Genomic DNA, 22,043 nt, shown 5'->3' on the forward strand with positions numbered 1-22,043 from the left:
GTGAGTATGGACCAGCTTTGTTGCTATGTTTTGGCCCTGTCTAGTCTAAAATGTAGACAAAACTGAAAGAACCAATTCTGTAAACTTGTCACAATGAAGCCAGGCAATGTCTTTTCAATGTTACACTTTTATTTCAGATCCTTGTTGATGACTGCCTTGACAGAATAGTACTTTTTTTGTTTTTTTAAGTTGATTTATTTGTTACATATTTTAGGTTTTCATCTTTGAGACCTTTGTCTGAACCTGGCCATGCAAAATGAATGGCCTTTACTGAGAACAGCAGATCCACAAACTAGAGCTGGAACACTTTGATCCTAGGTCTTTTGACTTTTTCTCTATTTCAGTCCAGTTGACAAAATCAGTCTAAACCATTTCTGTGCTTAAAGCTGCTCAGATGGTTGCTGGATCAGTATGCAAGTCATATTTTTTGACAACAGGGAATGTCAGACTAGTGTGACATGTTGTGTTTCCTTTTAGGTAAAGCTGGCAGTATCTAGTGGTTTGGTGACTGTGGCAGTTTTTGTCTGATTCGTTCAGCAGATGGCTTCGATATGCTGGAGCTCAGTCCCTTGCTTTGAAATACATAATTCTTGGCTAATTTTATGATGCAGAGACAACATGGGACACAGAATTATATACCTTTTACCACAAGAGGCATTACACATTCAGCGGCATGCTGCCAATTATGCATTTCAGGATGTCTTCAAGAAATCAAGATGTGCAAAAGTTTTAATGTGAAGGGAAAACTTAAAGATAAATTAATACTCTTACTGTCAGATCTGTTTCTATGTTGAATGTTCCATACCACTTGAATAATGAGATTTGTAGATGTATATCATCATTTTCATTTGAGCTTCACTGTCTAATTTCATTGCTCATTAGTATCACTAATACAGAATGGTGCTTTGTTATAATTGGGGATCATCTTCAGTTAGCCTTTGGGCCACCCTTATCCGTGTGTTATCTAAAAGGCAGTATATTTTATCATGCGTTTCAGCATTCTACTATCTATATGCTTTGCAGCTAAGTTCACTTGGTAGATTCTGCAATGTAGTTTTAAAATTTGGCTTCCTGTACATACAGTCTTTAATGCACACATTTTCTGACATCTTTAGTAATGTGCTAAAATGGCAAAGAAAGTTTTACAGGGAAGAGAAATTGTTGGTTTGTGCTGCTGAATAATTCTTCAGCTCTTAACTTAAAATGAAGATGTAGATATAGAAATGAAAGAGAGAAGAAAACAAAGTAGGAGATACAAAAACTCATTCGTGACTAGGAGCTACGAGCCAATTACTGTGCTGTAATTTGGGAAACAGAGTAGGATTGTTCTATAGAATGCTTACTTCTAGGCTGACAAGGAAAATGCAAAACTGCCTGTATCACAAAGTTGTGAGGTACATGTGAATCACTGATAATAGGAATGCCTAAGTAAGTAAATGATATTTGTTTTAATGCTTAACAAGGCCACATAATTAAAAGACAGGAGGTGACAGTGAGGTATTTTTTAGGGAAGTATTAGAAGTGTAAGATTCTTGCAATTTTCAAGTAGGATGGTTATTTTAATCTTTATTGTAGATGCCTATAAGAACAGTACAAATCAAGGCCCCAGAATGTTCCTCTCTAAAAGGGTGAAAGGGATTATCTGGCTTTTGTGTTAATAATTTGTCTTACAAGAACATTTAGAATTATGAGCAAAACCTCACTGTCATTCAAGGAGTGGGGATCCCCCTCTGAAGAGTGTATTACCTCCTGAGACAAAATGAACTCAAAGGATTGGCCTTTGAGTGTTGCATTAGTCGCATTTTGTAAAGGGGACCAGTGACAAACAGTTATTAAATAATGTACCAAAACCTATACAAAAGGTCACAGAAAGCATCTAGAAATTAAACCAAGGTCATAGGAGCTCCAATACAGTCATTGCCCTGTTTCTACCATGTGCTAGTCTCCAGGTACTCTTGAGCCCAAAATGAGAGGGTTTCTTCCAAAGCTCAGCTTTGATATGTCAGGTGGGCAAGACATAGCACTCTACACAAAGCTATATTTTGGCTCCCTTCCCAGCAACTTCAAGGAGAAATTGACTTATAAGTTTGTTGGCGTATAAACACCTACATAAGTAATTGGAAGTTAGTTGACTTAAAAATAAGTGAAGTACAATTATAAGGAGAATCTAACAAAAATAAATAAATAAATAAATAAATAAATAAATAAATAAATAAAATATCTTGTGGTTTTGGTAAAGACTTCAAAGGAAGGCTTCCAGTATGAAATACAGAAAGAAAGCAAGGAAATTGCTCATATATTGTCTTCACCTAATATATTGCATGTAGGACGTTCAGAAATGCAGACACAACTGGAGACAGACTTTGCTAGCAATGATAAATATGGAAAGATAACGGTAAACATGCTGGAGGAAAAATAATGCCTGAAAGAGAAGACACATTCATAATGTTTGTGCCCCAAAGTACGAATATGTACGGAAATTATTTTACATTTAGATATAAGCAATAATCTTTCATAATATTTTATTTTAGTACCTTTGCAAGTATTAATAATAGTTGATTTTCTCCTAGCCCTTTATAGGCGAACTTGTTGAAAATCAGCGCAAACTTTGTTTAAGTGAGGACTTCAAATTATAACTTTTTTTTTCTTTTTTCTCAGAGATAAATTCATTTAGTAACTTTTTGTGTAGGCTTTCATCCTCTAACCACGTACTTTGCTCCTCCTGCATATGAAATATGTCAAATTAATTGGATTTCTTATGCATTGGTATGGAGTATGGCACAAGCAATCTGAAATTCTGATTCTTATTATTTGTAGACTTTATCATTTGCTTTACAGCTGATATAGCTATGAACATGGCTGTGCCAGTACCTGAAGTAAGTCAGAGCTCTGAGTTGGATGGAGAGCACACCACAGATACCAAACAGGCTCTCCGTCATCACAGATGGCCTTATGGAAACACAAGCAAGAAATAGCTTCTAAAGTAGAATTTTTAAATGAACATTCAAATAAAAAAATCTGTTAGGTAAAATAAAAATAAATGGATTTGCACTCAGATTCCCCCTCTTTTCCAGCTCTGGTTCTTATAGCATTGGGTTCAGTTCGGTAATTTACGGTACCTCACTGGGTACGACAGGAGTCGGATGCACTTGGACTACGGAAAGTCTTTTTTTCTTTTTCTTTTTTTTTTTTTTTTTTTTCTTTTTCTTGTTCTTTAGAAGTTTACCAGTCTCTGTCTGTGCTTCAGGTTCACTGCTGGTCTGCTTCTGCTCTGTAATCCAGCTACATTGTTTGGGATGCTCCCATGAGGGTCAGAAATTCTCCTCAGTTCAAAAGGCATCACCTCAAACAAGGAATATCCATCAGTTCAAGGCAGACAAGTAGCTTTACTTCCTGGACATTTTTAACAGAAGGGATGTGTAGCAAGACAGAGCAGGTTGGAAGCAAACAGATTAAACAGTTGTAACATCCTTCACTATATCATTCCTTAATACAGGCTCCCTCATAAGCTCTTTTTGGATTCCCTACTACTGTTTCTTGTATTCATTTGTTTGGTTTGCTGGAAATAAGATTTTGAATTCTTCTGGGCTCAGACTGTTTTCTTGAGAGTCTGAACAACTCCTCCCATAATGGAGTCCAATTTTCTTTCACCCTCTTGGCCACTATCAGAATACAGAATATAAATTATAATGGTAATATGCCTGGGTGGAATACTTTTGTTCCTTTAATAGTCCTTCCTTCTCATTCCTGCTTTGTGTTTCAGAGAGGTGCTTGGTAATAGCTTAAAGTAGATTGTGTTGCATGTATGTTAAGAGTACTAACAGAGGGGAGATAAAAGAATTCTTGTTGGAAAAGTGGCCGCTGTGCTCATGGGTCAATGTGCAATATTCATTTGCTGTAATTTCAATTTCCAGTAAGCTGTCCAATACATCTGTTTCAGTGCCTATTATATCTGTGTCATCATCTACCCCCAGACTAATAAGAGTAATTTCATTAGTCTGGACATTTGAAAAAGCAAAACTTTTGTCTGAAATTAATAACTCCCACAGATTAATCAAAGGTAATTATATTAGGAGAAGTTATGTCTTCTTGTATCCTGAGTCATAAAATGAAATTCTCATTAAAATTGTATTACATTCATTACCCACGTATACCCAGATTCCCAGAGATATACATTATATAAGAATCTCCATTTCAATATTGCTTGCAAAACTCATTTTGATTCAGGCCAGTGTTTCAGCATGGTAACACTCACTCTGAGGAAACCATGCATTTCCTACACATGCAACTTAGATTGTTCTGTTTTGAATAAAAATGCAGCATTCAGCTTTGCAAAAGCCAAAAAGTTCACTTAGTTCAGTTGTACTCTCCAACTGATTTCTGACTATAGCTATCCACCACTCTTTCAGGAGGATAATGAAGTTGATATTACACCTCTCCCCTTTAGAGTATAGCCTAAAATCACTGAATTTTGTGTTACCTGATAGGTTTTGTGAGCATGACAAGTTGGGCAGAACCCTAGCAACTCATGTGACAAGTGCTATTTTTTACACCTACTTTCACTGAGCTCCCATTTTGCCCTCTAGCTTTTTATCATTTCTTTCTATTGAGCTTTGAGCAGCAACTTGCTCCTTCTGTGAATCTACATAGTGCTCAGCACAATGCAGCCCTGACCTTGGCTAGGGAGCTGTAGTGCTGTGAACAAAAAAATATTAATTAACCGCTATGCCCTAGCCAAAACATTTTCCCTTCAAAGGTGCATCAGGATTTTGCTCTACGTATTGCTTGCAATAACGACTGCCAACTCTGTCCTTTTGTGGTGAAATGTGCTAAAGAAATAAAAAGTGTTAGTTTTTTCCAAGGTAAGGTAAATGTTAGCAAGGTTGCTCTTAGTAAGAGACAAGGTTACCCACTCCTTTTCTGAGGCTAATAATACATTAATTACTTGGACAAGAAAGAAAACTCAAGGAGGGGAGCTGCTCTTTTAACTTTGCTCACCAGCAGCAAGTCATTTATTGATGTGATTTTCTATCTTATCTAAGAAAAATTCCATAGCTGCCACTTTCTTTTGAACCACTTTCGCTCCTACAAACTTCCCTAGAAGTCCATCTTGCTGTTCAAAATACCACAGTTAAAGGCTGCATTCCCTGGGAGTTGTCCAAACAAGGATGGTACAGAAATAATTAGTAAAAATCATTAGGATTTGGAAACCTCATCTGTTTCTTAAAATCTTATCTATTTATTTATTTATTTTCTTGAGGAGTCCCATTATCACACTGCACTTCCTCCTTTCTGGTACCAGTATGAATTAAATCAAAGAAATGAATTGCTGTGTGTGTTGCTAATCTAACAATGACCTTCATTTATTTATTAAAAAAAAAAAAAAAAAAAAGGCAAAAACTCAATAGTCAAAGCAATGTCCTTGAAAACACCAGAACCTGTTATTAAGTGGGGTATTAAGCACTATTTCCATAGTGCTTTATGGAAAATGAAGTTGTTCTTACATCTCCTCTTGTACCTTATTGACCAGATTTACTGCTTGGATCATAACTGGACACACTCCATCTTTATTGAGGGGCAGCTCTGGCTATGGAGCTCCAGGTTTAGTGCATGAGATGAGATGATTTAACTGGGAGTACCCACTTTAGGAGTTACCAGGGCAAAGGAACAATCAGAAGTGTTCCTTGTACAATAAAGCAGGTTTGGCTGAAAATGTTTTACCAGCTGAGAATTATATAATGAATATTAAGCCAAAGGAAGACAACTTCAAACCAAACAAGAACAAGCCAATCTGTTCCTACGTTACCAAAAGTAAGCTGTCATGTTCTTGTAATGATTTTTTTTTTCTTCTTACAGATGCAGCAAAGCATGTGAATAGAGCTAATAATGTGTTGGAGGCAAAGAACAAAAAGTGAGGCCATATTGAGTATCTGACTACATCACAGCTGTGCCAGTAATAGTGCTTGCACTTCCAAGGTGAAGGAGAAGATGCAATATTGGTAGGATGCAATTAAAGAGAAGAAGAGATTGGACTGTGAACTTATGCACATGGTCTGAACTTTTGGGTAGACCTGTGCGGTGTCAAGAGTTGGACTTGATGATCCTTAAGGGTCCCTTCCAACTCAGGATACTCTATGATTCTATGATTCTATGAAAGGTAATTGCCTTCATGGTCCTAATCTGCGCAAGATGTGACCCACTTCTCTGAAATAACAATGAGGGAATACAGACATGCTTTCAAGGTACCACCATATGAGGATGCTGTAGGGCAGGACCCCATACACAGATGAAAGAAGACCAGAAACCAAACACATTTACCATAACAGATTCTTTTGTTGGCAGGTTACTACATGGAGTAACTTTTTGAAATGAAAGATCTATGAATGACAGCTTATGTTCCTATATGTAATATAGCCAGTGGGATCTTGCCATATGTCTTGAAATTCAGTAGAAACATTTCATTTAATGCCTCAGCACAGTACAGGACACTAACAAAAGCCTTCTTGACTACAGCACAGAATAAGTACAATCTTGTAAGGAGCTCCTGAGCAGCAGAAATGGCAACACATCTGTGACCAGCCTGTCAGCTATAATATGCTGTGCAGGGTAGATTTCCAGCATGCCTCTCATGACAACAGGCACAGAATGTACAAAATATCCAAACTTGTGACCTGCAGCCACAAACAGCCAGGGCTGCAAGGGCAGAGACCATGTCAGCAGTAGCAGGTGTGAGGACATGAGTCAGTCATGCAAACAAGTGTGTATTGCTGCACTGACCACCCAGAGCATGAGTTACAGAACAAAGTTGTGCAAGTGGCAGGGTTTTTGCTATTCTGTTTGTCATATGAGACATCCTGATGATGAGTCTGGTTACTCCTCTCTTTCTTACACACTCCTTCTTTGTGCTGACCTTGAGATGCTTTTTCTCAACTTCTTGTGTGTTGGAATGCATCCCAAGCAAATTCTCCAGAATTTGGCAAAACTAGCTCATGCAAATTATGGCTTGATGTCAACTGGGTTTATTTTTATTCATAGGGAAGCTCGCGGAAGGTGTTGTGAAAAAGGTGTGGACAGAAGGATCATTTCAACATATCTGAAAAACTAAGTGTGATGGAACTGGATTAAAAGAGAGATGACAAAACTGGGCAGAAGTCAACATTATTCCCAGCAGCCCCCTAAGAAACACTAGATGGCAACAGCAACAAATGAAGGGATAAAGAAAAAAAAAGGTGTCTTCCTCCTTTATAAAGCTACTCTAGCATATCGGGATGTTGAGGAACTACATCTGTTGATCTTCTTTTTTATTCCCCACAATATTGTAGGGCATCAAGAAAACCTTTTTTATTTCTTTAATTCACTTCTACCAACTGAGAGTGGGTTAACCCTATTAACAGAGTAGCGGAGAATCTGGAGCTTGACTAAGTTCCACTCTGCTCTGAGAAATATAGGTACTTTAATAAATATTTTTAGTCCCATCCTGATGTGCTCTAAATTTGTTTAATGTTTATATTTAACCATAGCATGAAAGTATTACATGATATTCCTTAAAGGAGAATAACACTAGTATTGAGGCAGGCTGATTTTTTGGGACTTAATCCAAGACCCATAGATCGACTGTTAGAGAATGTGGCCTTCATGCGGCCCAGTTTATTTTTAACCACAAGATCATTTTACATTGAAGCAAATGACAGCAGTCTGACATATCTGAATCTGTGATCTTTCACTTCTTTTCCTTAGCTTACACCTACAGTGCGTTTATGAAAAATGTAAAATGTAACAGTTCTTTCAAGCTCATAAACCTGTGATATATTTTTTTCTAATTTATTTTTTCAATGCTCATTCTTCTGAGGAAAAATTTGCATGATAGTATCAAAGAACTGAGTAAAATTTGTAATTAAGAAAGGAATTTTCTAGCAATTTTATGTGCTAGATGAAATAATTTTCCAGTAATAAAAGCCTTATTTGCTATCTGTAGCATGATTTAATCATAAATTACTAAAAGGACACTGTGATCCAGACAGCCTTATGTTCACTCTCAAGTATCTAGTCTGTAACACTAAGAACTTTTCAGGCTTTGTAACCTTATAAATAAATGCATGTTATTACATATGAATTGTTGAGACTTTTTATAGTCTAATCATCAGTTTGGCATATACACTTCTTCTATTTCATTGAATCATATGAAAATAAAATACTTTCTAAAACTAATTTCATTTTGAGAAAATTTGTCTTGTTGACAATTTGGTGCTTCTGCCTAAATCAGAATGATTTTTACTGATAAAGCATTATGATAATTATTGTCAGTAGCAGTAATTGTTAACTGTAAAAATAACTATTATTTTCTTGTTTAATTGCCAGGAAACCAGAAATCTCTACAATGAGCAATTTACCCAAGAACAGATTTGTATTGGTGGTAAAATATGTTCAAGACTGAAGTCATTAAAAAAAAAGATTCTTCTTTACTGTTTCTATACTGGGTTAAAAGTATAGGTTCGTAACTTCCCATCTGAAATTATTAGGCATTTTATAAATCAAGTATTGTCCTTATCCTAATTCTTATAACCTTTTTATTATGTTGAAATTATTTATTATGTTAAACAAAAATGTATTTGACATTTTTTTCTAAGTTAAAAAAAAATAAAAATAAATCTGACATGTAATTGATGCACTTTAGAATGCTACAATAATACACCTTGTCCTCAGCCCATCTTCTCCAAGAATTGCATAAGTAGCACAGGAGGGCTTGTGCATTCTCTGATCATGCATGAAGAGATCTGACCAGCTCCTGACATTCACAGTTTGCTCTTTCATCCTCTCTGCAGCAGTGAGTGAAGTGCCTCTTTTGAGAAGCCATTCTTCACTGGTTTCAACACACATTGCTGAGTATTTATCTTAGTGAAGGCAAAGCAGAAACATGGACTTTGCAGCTGTAGCAATAGCTGGTGAGGTTTGTGGTAGTCTTTCCTCAAGATGATTGTCTCTAGGCAGTCATTTAGACACAAAGCTAATCCCATGTAACTCTCAGAGTACTGCTACACTCTCTTTGATATTGTGCCTAGTTGTGAGCCCACAGTTGTGATCCTTCTGCCTGATGCAGTGGAATATGAGCTTGACCAAGAGCTCCTAGTCATCTATCCATCCTGACAAGCCAGCTGGCATCCTTCATGGCATTAGCCATCATGTTGGCAAATGTCAACAGTAGTGGGATTTGGGTCTAAGCGTGAGCCTTGGGCCTGTGCAAGCATTAAAATACAGATGAAATCCTCTGAAATCAATGCTCAAAACCCCAAATTTCTTTAGTTTGGTAAGCTGTTACTATAAAGAGAAGACAGTAGCCTTGATATTGGGGAAAGGGTTATATGGGTAAAGTTTTCACAGTGGCACAGATGATCTTTAGCACTTGGCCATTTGAGAGGCTGAGGGTGATTTGTGGATAGTCCATCTCATATAAGTTGGCATCAACTTCATCTCATGTTGATTAAGGCCACCTGTTTTTATTCTAAGCCTAGTTGGTGGCTCTGGGTATCATGCAAGTGATAAGTGTCTATTATGAGGGACATGAATTGTCCCTAGGCTATTTATTTTCCACTTTAACTTTTGGTAGTAACAGGTAGTTCTCTGTCATGCTGTATGAGAGCAATGGTCTCATACATTTATTTTGTTTTCCTTCTATTCTATCTCACCAATTTGTATAAATGATCTCTTTATGTTTAGGGATGCTAATTAGCCCATAACATAGTTAGCTGGACATCTGACCTAAGAAATTATTAAAAACACATTCTAGACAGAGGTTCTGCTTTCTCCTATTTCAGGGCCTAAAGTATTCTCATGTGGCTGAGCTATGAAGATAAGAACAATTTAAAAGCTTTGCAACAGTGGGTTCTCCCGTGTGTTTCAGCACATGTGGTCTTCACAGCAGTGAAAGCTTCAGAGGATCAAGCCATCAATCTTTTTTTTTTACTCGGTGGGACTACCTACATTCTTCCAGTGAGCTGATAAGTCTTGATGCCAAAGGACCCAGGTCAGAACCCAAGACTTCACAGCTCTGGATGGGCCAGGCTGCTTCCAGGTCTACACCAGGCTGCTTCCAGGTCTACACTATTCATTCATTAACAAACTGACCAATTATGTAGGGTCTTTCACATGCCAGCAGCAGATAAATGAATAAAAGAAATGGGAATGATGTGATATGGTATGCTGTTTCATATTTACAGTTTCAGATGAAGTCAGCAGCACAACTCGTGACTAAAGGACAGTAAGGAAAAGATTAATGGGAGTAAGATCTACAACATAGGCTTTAGTAATGGCTTCAGTCATCCTATTAAGAAATTCAGCTATTGAAATGGATCTGTTTTTATATGCCAGCTGCATTGTTTTATGATTGAAACACCTACAGAACAGAAAACTCTTATGGGGAGCATGTGGATGCACAGCTGTTTTGGAAATGGCTGTAAATAAATATGTCAAATTCTTTTTACCTTTACATTTACAAGAAGGTCAGAGCTGCAGTGACAATTTATAGGACAACGTGGAAAATACTCAAGATTAGTAAGAGTAGGCATCCATTTTCTTAAACTGTAGAGAAGAAAGACTGAAACTTAGCCATCAATATATTCTTTCACTGTGCTGAGTAAACAGTAAAAAGAAAGTGGAATTTGCTCACAGGCTATTTCACTGCAGATAAGAACATGGAAATGGCATATTTTTGCTTAAGTTATAAATATACATGCATATACAGGAAAATTTACTGACTTCATTTCAAATATTGATAAATATGTACAAATGCCACGTATATATTGTAATAAAATTAATAGCCTTTGAAGAGAATGAAAAGTTGACTTGCATGTTTTCAACAGTTGCGTTCCCACTTTTAATATAAATAAAGCACTCATGAAAAGACATTAAATAATCAGTTGCTGGTGCTTGAGAGTGTGTAGGTACGAGTGTTAGGGATACCACCTTTGAGGAGAGAAGTGTCTTTCACCTAGATTCATGCCCTGTGCTGACATTTCTGCAAAGTCCTGTAGCTAACATACAGTTAGAAGTGCCAGTCTCCAGATATGGCTGGAAATAAATGTCTTTTCAACCTGTCTCCATTTCATGTGGCTATTGACAATCCATGGAAAGTTTTTAGAAGGCTCCTTATTATCTTGGGTTATCAGTATTCCTTGTATCCTGAAAGGCATGTGCACCACCTAAGGTTTTGACAAGCTAATGTCAAACATTAAGCTGTGTTCACAATGTGCTTGCACAGGAGTTTCTCTGTGGTGTATAAGGAAAAGTATGGTATAGTGCATGGACTGAACAAGTAAGACATGAGGGTCTCCTAGACCAAAATAAAATCCATCAGTAAAGAAAGCAATTCTGACTCATCTGGTGGAGTTAGCCAAAAGGCATCATCGGTATTGGTGGGTAGCTCCTTGTTAGTAGGGCTGTACCTGATGACTATCACCTTCTCCAGCTAGTATGTTTCACAAAACTCTTGTGCCTCCATTCATAGTCTCATTGTGTGAGCTCAGCATCCAGATGAAGTGTAGTAGGTGCCCCACACATAGCCTGAGGAGACTCAGACACCAAATGGGAGAAGGAGAAGGTGTTGCTGCTCACTTTCTTCACCCCATAACTAAATGGCTGAAAGCCCTCAGCTAGCTTAGAGGAGACTTGACTCTGCTTGAAGGGGTTTGAAGCCACATTCTGTCACTGCCAACTGCACAGGTCAATTATGCTGCATGTACAACACAAAACAGGGTTATTTTAGGGCAGGGCTGGACGAGAGAGAATAGATCAGAATTCAAAAAAGAAATGGTGTTCCTATGGATGGATAAGTGTTATTTTCTTCTTCCTTACCTTCTGCTGAAACATCTTAACTTTTTTATTTTATTTATTTATTTTTTTTCCTTGAGGGCATGATCTGAGAATAGTGAACCTAGACATCCCTTCTTTTATCTGCTCCCTCCTTTTCAAAACTACTGTCCCAGTTTCAACCCCCCATACATATGAATAACTTGGTTAGGAAAGATGGCAAGGATGAGGAGAGCAGCTTATTATCCTCTTCCCTACCAGCGATTCTTGATACCAGCTGCCACTGTGACATTGACACAGTGGGATCAAATCTGATGAACCACAAGGTGCCACTTTAACTGTCACTTCACATTCCTGGAGTCTTCATACATTTAGTCATGTTTATTTATAAGATACATTTCCTGTTTCTATATTGGCACCAATTTTATGCTGCCTGCAACTAAGCATTGCCTGTCAGAATGCGTCTATCTTTTCCTAAGCATGTATCATGGTGAATATCATTTTCATAACCCCCAAAATGATTCTTTCAGTCTAGGAAACCAACCGTCTATTGTATTCCCATTTACCCTCTAGTCCAATCAACAACCCCATCTTTTTTTCAGTTTTCAATCTAGCAAATATTCCTTCATGTGGCTCTGAGCTAATTTCCAGATTTCCTTGACTGATTTTCAAATCACCTGACCATCTGTTTCAGATTTAAGCATCCCAAGATGCAGTCAATCTAAATACATAAAGTATGCTGTAAATTATGTTCAGAGCTACACTTTAAATTAACTGTTTGTTGTTGTTGTTATTGTTGTTAACTATTTCATATGCAGGGCTATAATTGACTTTAGAATCTGTAACCACTTTATTATCTAGAAGAAAAAGCTCTTTGTTGAAATAATGCAGATGATGGCAACTAACAAATCAACACCTGAAGTACACTCACAGACAGAGTAAGTAGAGAGGGAAGGGATTCATTAACAGTACGTCACACAGAATCGGTGAGATTGGTATCTGTGATACTCCAGCTAGAGCTACGTCACATGAGGTTGATGAACAATAAACCATTTCCATGTTCCCTAAGGATTAGTTCAGTTTAAAAGGAAGAATAAACATCAACCTGTTTTTTGTAAGTACACAAGCTGCTGTTAGGAGTGTTATATACAGGTTAAGACAGGGCAATTTAGACTTTTACTATTGCCCTGAGAAGTCATTATTTTCTAATGAATACTGACGTCTTCATGGAAGTACATAAGTTCTGTTGTTTTTAAATGAAAAGCTTCACCAGATCAAAAGTCAGAATATTTCTTCTGCCACAGAAGTGCAATGCATGAATTGATTGGGCCACAAAAAGTCAAAGAAACCGATAGAAACTTCACTCCAGAATAAGGTACTGGAAGAAAATTTTCTTTGCTGTCTCAACAGATCTCCGTGGAGAGAATGAAGACACCATTCTCCACAGCAGTTAATCTGAGACCTTGCACAAAACCTAAAATTTACTTTATATAGCTAAAAGAGAATATCAAACCTATGTGAGACTATCATTAAGTGTCCCTTGGCTCCAGAGCAGACTTATCTAACGAGCATTCAGACTGAAGCAACACAATTTCAAAAGCATTTATTGTTTTCTGTGAAGGCTGAGCTCTGCTGCACACAATCGTTTGTGTGCAGGACTGATGAATAAGAACTGCGCTTATGGATCCAGGGGGATCCAACAAGTGCCAAGTCAGCAGAGAGAGACCTGCTGTGTGCGTTTGCTCTGTAACCACCATTAAAAATATGCAGCAGCATGAGGTGCCAATCCAAAATAGAAATGGCTTCCTCTAACAATGTAGAAGATGCTTTTAAGATGAACTGAAGTTTGCCTTTTAATGAAATATTTTTGATGAGTACTGATTTTCAATTTTTCACATCTTTGCTGGAAAACATGTCTGTCTTGATTCCACTCTAGACTAATTTTTCTTTTTTTTTTTTCTTCTTTTTTTTTTTTTTTCTTTTCCTGTTCCAAAAAAAACATGCAAAAAACATGCACCATTCACATTTCCTACTTTTATCTCCTTGTTCACAGCAGGGCTTGTTATCCTTACCATATTGATTGGTGGAACCAGTGCCCTGTTTGAGGCAAGTCTTGCTACAGCCTCTGTATCATATTTCCCCATGACAGAAACTGGTCTTCTCAGTATCAGTAGAGACGTGTTATAGGCACAGACTCTGAAGGGAAAAGCAAGAGCAGAGATCTTTCTTCATGGGAATGGGATGAAAAGGCTGGGTGTTTCTTCCTAGCATTATATCAGCCCAAAGAGTAAGTACATGCTATGATCCTAACCCTACTGCAAATGCACATAAAACTCCAATGTTTTAACAGGAACTTAGTAGTTCTGTGGGAAGATGTTGTCTGAGGGTCTTCTAAATTATTGGTCAGCTAGTGTCAATCACAAAGAGGCTTTTCAATCCTCTTCATATTTATCCTCATTCCAAGTGATTTGCTACAAGAATATGAGTTAAAATGTTTTATTCATGACAAGCTTCCTCACAAAGCCAGCAGAAGGTTTTATTTAATTCATAAAGACGGTTAGGATCAAGTGGGTAGTGTAGACCTAAAATCCATAGCCTGCTAATTTCTGTAAGCTAGAAGTGTGGGACGTATTTTATCTCTTCCAGGCTCTATAACATATGTTCTTCAACCAAATATACTTGCATTGTAGTAAAATATTCTTTTCAATAGCACATCAAGATGCAAGGGAAACATATTAAAGCTTCACCATTAAGTAAGTTGTGGTATTTTAACTTGAGTTTAATTTGGTATTAATCTGCAATTCACTTAGCTTGGTCTCTAAAGACTTTTATACTACACATTGGATTCCCCTTCCTTAACATACTTTTGATGGCCTCATTCCCTTTACAAAGCTCTGCCAAGCCCCTTCAGCACTCACCTGTTGTTCTCTGGGCAAGAGCCAGAATGTGTTGCAGTTGATTCACAATTATGTTTGTGCAGAATGGCTATCATACACACAAAAGCTTGTTGGTCAAGACAGACCAGATAGGTGAGAGAGATATCAGCTTTCCCTCAGTCTTCTCCCTCAGTGTGATGCTAGCTCAACCACCTCTCTCTGACAGATGTGCTGATCTTCAATAAAAATGGACAATCATACAAGAACTGGGCTGTCTTTATAACAAGACTCCTTTGGCAATAAAGTTTGGAAACGGCTAATAAATTCAAAAGTTATTACTGGTAGAGGAAAGGGAACCATTAAACAGACAGCTGGACAGACAGACAGATGGAGAAACAGTGAATTCCTTGGGCAGCCAAGCTAAACTTTTACACTGCTTTTTTTTTTTTTTTTTTTTAATAAAATTTTCTTTACTAAGAATTGCACTTCCTGATGCTTTTCATGTGTTAATAATAACACCAGCTAGCAAGACATTCCAGGGTTTCATGGATGGTTGGAGATCACAATACATTCTGCTTAGGCTGAATGAAGCAGAACAAAAATTGGCAAAAACAGGGTTATTATCTCTGTTATTTAATATTCGTAATAGAGTGATACTCAGATACTAACCAAGTTTGTACTGCGGTAGTTTTTCAGCTTAGTCCTTCTTCAGCAGGTTTAAGCTCTGCAGTCCTGATCCAACTGTCTAAACAGGTCTCTGGAAAATCTGTGATTTAAAGTATGATTTAGGCGAGAAAAGAAGATTAAATCAAGTACACAGCTTTTGGCCAGTTTCAGTTTCAGTTTGAGGCTTTCCAGGTGTGAGGACACAAGCAAATCATGACATGAATTAACATGATTATCATATTGGTGGGAGGCTACTAACTTTGAGGCCACTCTTTTGAGGATATTAGAAGGAATAGAATACGAATATGCAGGAAATCTTTTTAGGAATCCTGCAATTCTCTAAAGCAAGGGAAGAGAGAAGGTGGCACATTGTGGGGGTTGCTTATGTGCCAAAGAAGAATGGTTCAGCTATGCAGATGTCAAGTATTGTCGTTGGGTAGCTTAATCTCAGCCATGGATGTACCTATGTCAAGGAAACTGAATTAGTTACAGCAGCTAAAACTGGTTTAAATATCCCCTTAAAAGGACAAATCCACACAAAATTGGCATGTAAGGTGTATATGTTCTGTTGTCTCCTTATTTAAATATCTAAATATAAGAAATGTGATTGAAGAATGAGACCAAGTCTGTTGCCTTTCTTCCTTTCTCTCTGATCCCATTGCTCGAAGATCTTTTGCAAGCTCATCAAACTTGTGGCCCCTGGAGCATGGATTTTTGAAGTATTTTGGTATTAGACACCTTCCTAATTATGTCTGCTTGATCATATTGATACTTCCTGACAAATTTATGTGGAAATTATTAGATCTTGCATATTCTTCATTCTGGTGTATTTCTGAACACATTTCTATTCTGAAAACAGTTTCAGGCTTGAGTTACAATTTAGGGAATAAATGTTCTTCAGTAAGAAAAACAACAACTTCAAAACAAGTTTTTGTTTATATTCAGTCCTTTCTTCATGAGATTCACTTGTGCTTGTTTAACTCTCATCTTGTAGACGACTCAGTTTCAAAGAACAATGATAGTTGTTCTAGTGTGAATCTAGTGTGAATTCAAAAGGGTGGTGGAGGGGTGGGGGAAGAGATCTGGGCTGAGGAGAAGAGGAGAGTTCAGCCTTGAATTTTTGCCTTCCTCACTTTTTAACTCAGTAAGTTGAAAAACTCCTATTGTTTTCATCATTCTTCAGATGAAACTGGAGCAGCTGAATTTATATTTTAGTGAAGGACTAAACAATACTGCAGTTGTGTTTTTAAAAAGTTTCTACAATACTTTGAAACACTTGTTTTTTTTTTTATTTTTCCAAAGGAGAGCAGATAAAATCCTAGGTGCTGGCATTCTGTGTGCATATCTTCCCTTCTGTTTAGAAAGTTTAGCATTCCATTTTGATGTTTCGTAACACTTTAAGCACACATAAATATTTCTGTCTCAACTGGACTTATTTCTAGACTGAGTATACTCAACAATCTCATATTTTGAACTTTATGTAGGAGCTGCTTCATACAAGAATTTGTCTTGGGAAATGCTTAGGGACACTGCCATCAGAGTGGCACCTTCCTGACTTAATCTACTGTTTTCCAGATATTCTCCCTATGTTGAAAGATCTTTTCTTTTACATTCAGATAATCTCTTCTCAAAATCTGACAGCCAGGATAGACTGAGGTGAGAATAGAGTTGAAGAGACTAATATATCCACTGTCAAGCTATACACTGTGGTTTAACCTCAGCAGGCAGCTCAGCACCACACAGCCACTCACTCACTCTCTCCAGGTGGGATGGGAAGGAGAATTGGAAATGTAAAAGTGCTAGAATTCATGAGTTGAGGTAAGGACAGTTCACTAGGTAAAGCAAAAGTCATGCGTGCAAGCAAAGCAAACCAAGGAATCCATTTGCTATTTCCCATCAGCAGGCAGGTGTTGGTCATGTCCAGGAAAGCAAGGCTCATCACACAGAAGGGTTCCTTGGGAAGACAAATGCCATCACTCCAAAATATCCCCTACTTCCTCCTTCTTTCCCACAGCTGTTATTGTTGAACATGACACCACATGGTGTGGGACATCCCTTTGGCCAGCTCTCCTGGTTCTGTCCCCTCCCAGCTCCCTGTGTACCTCCAGCCCCTCGCTGGCAGGGCAGCACGAGGAAGAGCTGGAATGTCCTTAGCTCTGGGTGAGCACTGCTCTGCAGCAACTAAACCATTGGTGCGTTATCACCAATATTTTCATCACAAATCCCAAACTCAGCATCATGCAAGTTTCTACAAAGAAAATTAACTTTATCCTAGCAAAAACTATGACACTGTACATGAAAAATAAATGGAGTTGTTTGGGGGATTTGTTAATTTTGTTCTTTCTTGTTAAATACATCTTGAAGTGTGAACATTTCGCTGGCTACTCAGCCTGGGTGGCTACATATGGTTATGCTAACACAGTTTGCTGTCATTAGGCTGGAGTACTCCTTTGGCATGGATGAAGGAATTTACCTCAGTGACAGTATTAAAAGAGTTACAGAATCCCACAGTGTGGCTATGCATTTGGTCCACCAGCAGGTCCTCCATCAGAGTAAGGCCAAATAAGCTTCAGCCTCCAATGTCCATTAAAGGAGCGGGCCTTTAGACCACTATTTTTTTTGTAGGCAGCTCTAAAAACTTTACAACTCTGGCCAATAGAAATGGAATGACCAAGTAATATATCCTCAGAAATTAAAAATAGGAATTAGTTCTTTTAAGACCTTCTTTCATGCTCAGTTTTTCTATTATGACAAGAATGTTCTGCTTCTTTATTTCCTCTATGAAACTGTTTTTAATAGCTTTTCAGCTTTTGGTACTTGAAGTTATACTAAAATACTTTCATTTGCATTTATTCAAAAATAGGATCTTTTAAATAAAAAAGTATTATGCTAGAATAAAAATAAAAGACTTTCTTCAGAAAGTCATATTTATCATTAAAAAGCGTGTAAATGAAAAATAAGCCGTTAAACACATGCCCTCAGAAATGCAAATATCAGATTTTTATTTCTATATTTATCAGTTTGCAGTTGTAACTATCCAATATTCATGTAAGGGCTAAGATGCCAGCATCGGTTGGACAATGTATTTAAACATCGCAGTATGTAGTGCACAAAACTTAAAACATCCCCTAAAAGTGCAAGAGGGATTTAAAGAACAAGGAAATAGGTGTGTATGGGGTCAAATTACTTGCCCTAAGGCACACAGGTACTCTGTGTCACAACTCTCAGTCAAGTCTGGTTCTGCATGCCAATCGTGTCCTTCACTCCTAACACTTTGAGTCTGCATTTATACCAGCCATTACAAATTCAAATAAATGCAGCGTGAATTCCCATATATATATTCCATTCTCACATTGCATATTCAGAGAAACACACGTTTATTATTAATGTTGATAATGAGATATTAAGCTGTCACAGGGGATTGTGATGAGCAGCATCAAGGCAAGTCTATTGCTAGCATCCACAGTGGAATTTCTGCCAAGGAAATGTAATGAGGAAGATTGGGGAAAAAAGGAAAAGAAGCAACAGCACATGGTAGTGTGAGGGGTGTGTGGGCTGGTAGCACTATCTTGGGAGATCACCAGTTCTGCTTGTAAAGATGCAAAGTTTAGCCTGTCATTTATTTTTTGGTAGATTTCCTTTTGAAATGAATATCATGCTCATTATAGGTGCTAAACTGACAGCCCTTAAGATTGAAGTTCCCTCTCAAAAAATCAGGTGTAGCAAGTAGGAGCAATAGAAGCTTTTTCACACATGCCTGTCAATAAGTCTCAACCCTGGCCAGGCAAGGAAGAAAAAGTAGTTAAAATTCATCTTTACTCTCTGTACGTTGCCTAGTAGCAAGCAGACTTTTAGTGACACTTTTGTGGTTTCTTCTTTGACTTTTCTCCTCTTGGAAATGAATTGAGATCAACACATTTCTCTTGGGTCACTAAGCAAGCCAAAAAGAGTATCATTTGATTATCCTTATCTCATCTTCTTATTGATAAGTGATCTTTAACACCAAACATGCACCACCATCACTTAGCAAAATCTCAGGTGGTAATTAAATTCCTAAGGATCTTAAGTGTCTCATAAGGAAGCATCTTACATGAAAAGCTGAATGAAGCTTACTGTAGGCACAAATATATGCCTTTGAATATTCTACATGTAGCTTTGCCTTTGTATCCCCCAATGCTCCTCATGCTTTTTTTTTTTTTTCTTCTTTTTTTTTTTTTCCTCTTTCTCCTTTTCAAATATTGCCTCTCAGTACCCAAATTCCAGGAAAGCTGTCTGTTAAACTCCTGCTTCTTTGCGTTTTTGTGGCATAACTGAATTGTCCAGTTCTCAGGTGTATTTTTTTTTTTAGTTCTTAATAGAAAGTAAGACAGAAAGGACCATAAAGAACACGTTTATTTCATAACTCTGTTCCATGGAAGCATCGAGTTTACCTAGTCTGTCCTGATGGATATTTGTTTAAGGCATTCACAAAAACCTTAAAGAATAAAAAATCTTTGTTTCAAGAATGACCTTCCAAAAACACTGTACCTTCTAATGGTACCAATGGACTAGGAAGACAGGCAAACTTAAAGGTGTGAATGCTCTCAGGTAATTTTCTGGCTAGTCTATGCAGGATTAAATCAAATCAGTAGTTCCTCCTGTTTTACTGAAACTGGGATTTTCAGTCCCCTAAGAAAATTAAGCCCTAACTTTTAATTTTATCTCAGTGGAAAGTGAGCCTTTATCTATATGAGTACCTATAACCCAAATTAAATCTTTACTTTTCTCACAAAAATACAAAGACATAGCGGCATGTGAAGACTGAGGATGAGTCCAGGCATTAGTTAGACTCAGAAAAAGAAGCAGGAATAAGTGTACTGATGATATTTTTAATTCCCTAATTAACACTTTTAAAATGGGAACATGATATTGATTCATTTGTCATCTCTGCCTCATCCATCAAGTGTGTGCTGCCCTGTGAAAAAACCTAGCTGGACCCAGCTGGGCATTAAAATGAACTTTTGGACACAGTAGGGATCAAAGATTAGGATATGATGCCCCAGCTTCATAGGGACTGCAAGGTCAGTGTTTATACTCAAATTCAAACAGTTGCTCCACATGAACTTTGCTTCTCCCTGTCCTGAGAGTTACTGTTCGTTATCCCATTCCAGTAGCACTGAACTTCTGTAGCTTCATAGCAGATAAATCCCAAATAAAGAGCAGTATGTAGGCTCTCACTGACTAAAGATTTTTAGTCTTCCAAGCCACAGCCTCTTTCTCTGCTTCAATATATTACAGTGGCATCAGACATTGCCTATTCCCCTCTACAAAGCAATGCTGGCAGAAATTGGGTCAATAGCAAATCCACAGAACACAAATCTGGAGAAGAGGAGCGTTCTTGGAAGGGGTCCACACCACAGAGCACTCAGACACCAAAAATCAGAGCTAGCTGTCTCGGTGCAAAACTTATTTCTTTGTACAGGTTTTACCACAAAACAGATGAAGTTAGTGACAATTTCTTGATAGCTGCTTGAGAGAACCTGTACAGAGATATAGATGATGGAAGGGTAGGATCAGAATGCCAAGGGGTTTTGTGGTCAGCCTTAAATATTCTTTCTGTTTACAACATTGTAAATGCAGCCAGATTAGAAATGGTGGTATGGGAACAGGTACTTGACAGTCACGCTGCCTTTCTGTTCTTTATGTTTTTTTGGTGAGAGTAAATGCTAAATTTATGTTTTGAAATGTACACAGAGATTTCTCTGGAATACCTTAGTGTTTAATGTTACACTTTCAAGTAAGAGAAAAAAGAAGTAAACCACAAAATTGTCAACCCTCAAAACTCTTCCTAAACTCTCATTGTGATGTATTGACCTGGGAAAGCCTGCCAGACCATTTAACACCTTTATTGCTTGATCCTGGGAGCTCAATATGTTATTTACTGATCCTTCTCCTGTCACTGCTCATGAACACATATCTGCTTATATTATTCCTAGCAGGTTCTCCAGCACACACTGGTTCAAAAATCAGTCACTTCCTAGATCCATCATTTCTGTCCCACTTTTGGGCAACATGTCTGGAGTGCTAATCTGCCAGAGATGGACTAATGCTGACTACAAGTAGTGCCTTCTTTTACCACATAAGGAAAGGAAGGCTTGCCTCATGTGTCTTCAGCCAAAGTACTCTAATAAATAGATGGTATGGATGAATAAATACATATATCTTTCCAACAGTACAGAAGTTCCCTGTTGTACTTTTATTTATGTTCTCTGAATTTTCACATGGTTTCACCATTCCTCTGGGAAGATGGTTCTTCAAAACATCAATTCATCAGGATTTGTTTGAATTACCTTCCTTTTATACTACCTTGAGCTTAATTTCATCCCATTACTTATACTCACAAGTGATATTCTAAATCATTCTCATCTTCTTGTTTATTCCCTCTATAATGCATGTTCAGCCAAGATACAATTTTTTAGCTTTATTCATCTATCTTATTGTTCATTTATTTCTCAAAGTTTTTAACATATGCTTTTGGGTAACTCTTTTGATGATATTTCATACTTTCCCAGCAGAGTGGAAAATGATGTTTACCTAAGTACTGGCCTATTTTGCTGTTACATCTCATTGCAAGCTCTTCTGCAGTTTTTTTGTCACCTTTCTTAGAATTGTACTTTCTAGGTTACTCATCTTTCATGTTGTAATGAATAGATATCTTAT

General features: G+C 37.5%; 1 long non-coding RNA gene across 1 annotated transcript in view; it reads right to left on the bottom strand.

Annotated features, from left to right (window-relative positions):
• Positions 1–10,495, bottom strand: part of LOC309874495 — a 60,108-nt gene extending 49,613 nt beyond the window's left edge. The window contains exon 1 of the long non-coding RNA XR_014316835.1: positions 10,479–10,495. This is a non-coding gene — a long non-coding RNA (uncharacterized lncRNA). The remainder of the gene's footprint in view (positions 1–10,478) is intronic.
• Positions 10,496–22,043: the final 11,548 nt, after the last annotated feature.

This window comes from Aythya marila (assembly GCF_965140915.1).
Source record: "Aythya marila genome assembly, chromosome: 2".
In the NCBI taxonomy this organism is placed as follows: domain Eukaryota; kingdom Metazoa; phylum Chordata; class Aves; order Anseriformes; family Anatidae; genus Aythya; species Aythya marila.